Genomic DNA, 4,697 nt, shown 5'->3' with positions numbered 1-4,697 from the left:
CTTTTTGTCTCGCCTCAGTGCGACGCCTTTTGTTTGTACTTTTTGCCACGTGTTTTCCCTCGTAAGAGGCGTTTTGATTTGTACTTTTAGCCTTTTATCTCGCCTCAGTGCGACGCCTTCTGTTTGTACTTTTTGCCACGTGTTTTCCCTCGCAAGAGGCGTTTTGATTTGTACTTTTGATCAGTGTGCTTGCTGGAATAAATCCAAGAAAGAAACGACTCTGCATCCGAGTCCTTTGCCTTGTCCCGTGCCTGACAGTACACACTGGCCAGACATGGACTCGGCAGAGTCGGAGCACCTGTGCGCCGCAGTGCGCTCCCATGCCTCACTGCTCGCCCAGCACCAGAGGCAAGTGGGCGACTTGGGTGAAGAAATCCGAGGACTCGCTAAGAATCAAGAAGACTTCAGAGGAGCGGTCGCCACCCAAGTAGCAAAGATGGGTCAGCAAATGCAGGAAGTGCTCTCGCTCTTAAACGCGGGACCAGCAGCGACCTCCAGTACACCCGTTGCTTCCCCCGTTACTCCCCTTGCAATAGCTCCCATGACTGGCGGTGCCAGACTGGCTCCTCCAGAGCGCTACTCCGGAGAACCCGGCCTTAGCCGGGCCTTTATTACAGAATGCGAGATGCATTTTGAGAGGTCCCCAGCAGATTTCCCCACCGAGCGCTCCAAGGTGGCCTACGTGGTATCATACCTGACGGGAAGGGCCCGCACGTGGGCCACCGCGGAATGGGCCAGGGATTCCATCTCCTGTCGCTCTCTCCCCGCTTTCATCGAGGCTCTGCGAACGGTGTTCGATCCAATCTCCGCTGACCGAGACAAGGCTCGCCAACTCTGTCAGATAGTCCAGGGACAAGACACCGTCGGAGACTACGCCATCCGGTTCCGCACGCTGGCTGCGGAGTGCGGTTGGAACGCGACGGCACTATATGACATCTTCCTCCGGGGCCTGTCTGGATCCATACAGGATCAGCTAATCCCCTTAGACCTTCCCACCGACCTCGACACCCTCATCGCTCTGGCTATCCGCACGGACAACCGGCTGCAAGAGTGGAGGCAGCACCGAAGCAGGAACGCCCCCGCCTTCGTCCCAGTAGCCGGCCCTGACGTTCACCACTCCAGGCTGTACGGGGATCGGCAGCGCCAGGAGCCAGAACCGATGCAGTTGGGCAGAGCTAAGTTAACAGAGGAGGAGAAGTTACGGCGACGCCGAGAGGGAAGATGCTACTACTGCGGTGAGCTCGGACACCTCCTTCTCTCCTGTCCAGTGAGAAGGACCCTGAAAGTAAGCGCCTTCTCTGCGGCTCTGTCCCCGGGGCGAGTGCTCCCCAAGGGCAGGATTACACAGTTGGGAAGAGAAATAGAACTTGAAGTATTAATAGACTCAGGAGCGGACGAAAGCTTGATAGACTGGGCATTTGCTCGCCGGTGGGGGGTAAAGACTGAGCTACTGAACACTCCCGTGAAAGCTAAGGCACTCAATGGACAGGCACTCTTTGAGATAACTCACATAACAGAACCAGTCTCGCTGTCAATTGGTCCCCACCAGGAGAACATACGGCTACATGTCGTGACCTCTCCAATGAACCCCCTCATTCTCGGGTATCCATGGCTTCAACGCCACAACCCCGCTATAGACTGGGGATCAGGGGAAATAACGGGATGGGGGTCCGACTGTCATGATTCCTGTATCAAGTCTAACCCGTGCCCTGTGCCTCCTGCTCCAGATGCGCCAGCCCCAGACTTAACCGGGGTCCCTGCGTGCTACCACCAATGGGCCGAGGTATTCAGCAAGGCCAAGGCCACCTCTCTACCTCCCCACCGTCCGTATGATTGCGCCATTGACCTCCTGCCGGGTTCAACTATACCCAAGGGGAGGCTTTATTCTCTTTCGGGACCTGAAAAGCAAACCTTGAATGAATATATAGACTCCTCCCTGCAAGCAGGACTGATTCGACCATCGTCGTCGCCTGCGGGGGCGGGGTTCTTTTTCGTGGGCAAGAAGGACGGTACCCTACGTCCCTGCATTGATTATAGTCCCCTCAATCAGATCACCATCAAGAACCGGTATCCGCTCCCACTGATGTCGACCGTGTTCGACCAATTACAGCAAGCCCGGGTGTTCACAAAGTTAGATCTGCGCAACGCCTACCATCTGGTGCGCATCCGGGAAGGGGACGAATGGAAGACAGGGTTCAACACCCATCGAGGACATTTTGAATACCTCGTCATGCCATTTGGCCTCACCAATGCTCCCGCTGTGTTTCAGGCCATGATAAACGATGTTTTGAGAGACTGTTTGGACCGTTTTGTGTACGTATATTTGGACGATATTTTGATTTATTCCCCGGATCTGAAGACCCATAGGGTTCACGTCGAGACGGTGTTGCAACGACTCCTTGAACACCAACTATACGTAAAGGCCGAGAAAAGTGAATTCCACAAGAACACCGTTTCTTTTCTCGGCTTCATCGTAGCCCCGGGCAAAGTTGAGATGGACCCGGCGAAAGTAAGCGCGGTAACGGAATGGCCTACCCCTGACTCAGGCAGGAAGGTGCAGCAATTCCTGGGCTTTGCCAATTTTTATCGGCGGTTCATCAAGGACTTCAGTGCCACGGCGGCTCCCTTGCACGCGCTCACGTCTCCTAAGGTTCCCTTCCACTGGTCGGCGGAGGCGGCCTTCCAGGAACTAAAGAACCGCTTCAGCACCGCTCCCATCCTCACGCTTCCTGATCCGTCGCGGCAGTTTGTGGTGGAGGTGGACGCCTCCAATCAAGGAGTAGGTGCCATCCTTTCACAGAGAGCCAAGAGCGACAACAAGCTCCATCCGTGCGCGTTCCTGTCTCGACGGCTGACGCCCGCCGAACAGAATTATGATGTAGGGGATCGTGAACTGTTGGCAGTTAAACTGGCATTGGAAGAATGGAGACATTGGTTAGAGGGAGCACAGCAGCCTTTTTTGGTCTGGACCGACCATAAAAATTTAAAATACATAAAGTCAGCTAAGAGACTGAATTCACGCCAAGCCCGCTGGTCACTTTTTTTCAATCGTTTTAACTTCACTCTGTCCTACAGACCGGGAACCAAGAACACCAAGCCTGACGCCCTCTCCCGTGTTTTCAACTCGGATCCAGAAATTAAGAAGCCCGAAACCATCCTGCCTCCTCATTGCCTGGTTAGAGCAGTGACCTGGCCTATCGAAGGCCGGGTACAGCGGGCCAATGGTAACAAGCCACCCCCTAGTGGTTGCCCTGAGAACCGACTATTTGTCCCTGCTCAATTACGATCCCAAGTCATCCATTGGGCTCACACCTCCAGACTCTCCTGCCATCCGGGCATGCGCCGAACGCTGTTTGTCATCCAGCAGCGATTCTGGTGGCCCTCCATGAGGGCAGACGTCAAGCAATACGTTGCAGCCTGTCCCGTCTGCGCCCGGAATAAGAACTCCCACGGCGCCCGTATGGGGTTGCTGCATCCCCTACCCATTCCTTCGCGCCCATGGGCAGAGATATCCATGGACTTCGTCACCGGGCTTCCGGCCTCGCATGGGCGAACCACCATACTCACAGTGGTGGACAGATTCTCAAAGATGGCTCACTTTATCGCCTTGCCCAAGCTCCCGTCCGCTAAACGAACGGCCACCGTGATGATGGACCACATATTCCGGGTACATGGGTTCCCGAAAGACATTGTTTCCGATAGAGGGCCCCAATTCGTGTCCAGGTTTTGGAGGGAGTTTTGCAGGCTCATAGGGGCAACCGTGAGTCTCACGTCAGGCTATCACCCGGAGGCAAACGGACAGACGGAACGTATCAACCAGCAGTTGGAGACAAGTCTCCGCTGCCTGGTCTCCCAGAACCCCTCCTCGTGGAGCAAGAACCTCTCCTGGGTGGAGTATGCCCACAACTCCCTGCCCACCACGGCTACAGGTATGTCCCCCTTCAAGTGTGTGTATGGCTACCAGCCCCCAGTCTTCCCTGACAGTGAGCCGGAGGTGACGGTGACTTCGGCCCACGCCTTGGTGCGCCGCTGTCGTCGCGTCTGGTCGGCGGCTCGGGCCACGCTGGTCCGACAGGGGGACCGGGTCAAGCGGATGGCTGACCGGAGGAGACGTCCGGCGCCCGTGTACCAGCGAGGTCAACGTGTCTGGCTATCCGCCAAGGATCTTCCCCACCGGGGGGACTCCAGGAAACTGGCGCCTCGCTTCGTGGCTCCGTTCCCCATCGCCAAGGTCGTGCACCCGGCCGCGGTGCGTCTCCGCTTGCCCAGGTCCCTTGCAGTCCACCCCACCTTTCACGTTGGGAAGGTCAAGCCGGTGGTGGACAGTCCATTGGTGCCAGATCCTGCGCCGCCTCCGCGGACTGTGGGAGGTGGGACGGCCTACACCGTAAAAGAACTATTGGATGTGCGCAGAAGAGGCCGGGGCTGGCAGTACCTGGTGGACTGGGAGGGTTATGGGCCGGAGGAGCGGCAATGGGTGCCGCCTAGTTATATTTTGGACCCGGGACTTTTTGAGGACTTTTATGCGGCTCACCCTGGGGCTCCTGGGCCGTCTGGGATCCGGCCCTAGGGAGGGGGTTCTGTCATGCGGTCGCGTTTAATTTTCCGGGCTTCTGTCTCGTCGATGTCGTAATTTTACTTCCGGTTTTATTTTGTCATCCCTTCCGTTTCAGTTCGTGTTTCCTTCCTCGGTGTTG

Source organism: Syngnathus floridae, chromosome 10 (assembly GCF_059516105.1).
Source record: "Syngnathus floridae isolate MCC-2025c chromosome 10, RoL_Sflo_1.0, whole genome shotgun sequence".
NCBI classification, from domain to species: domain Eukaryota; kingdom Metazoa; phylum Chordata; class Actinopteri; order Syngnathiformes; family Syngnathidae; genus Syngnathus; species Syngnathus floridae.
This window is presented reverse-complemented; position numbering follows the sequence as displayed.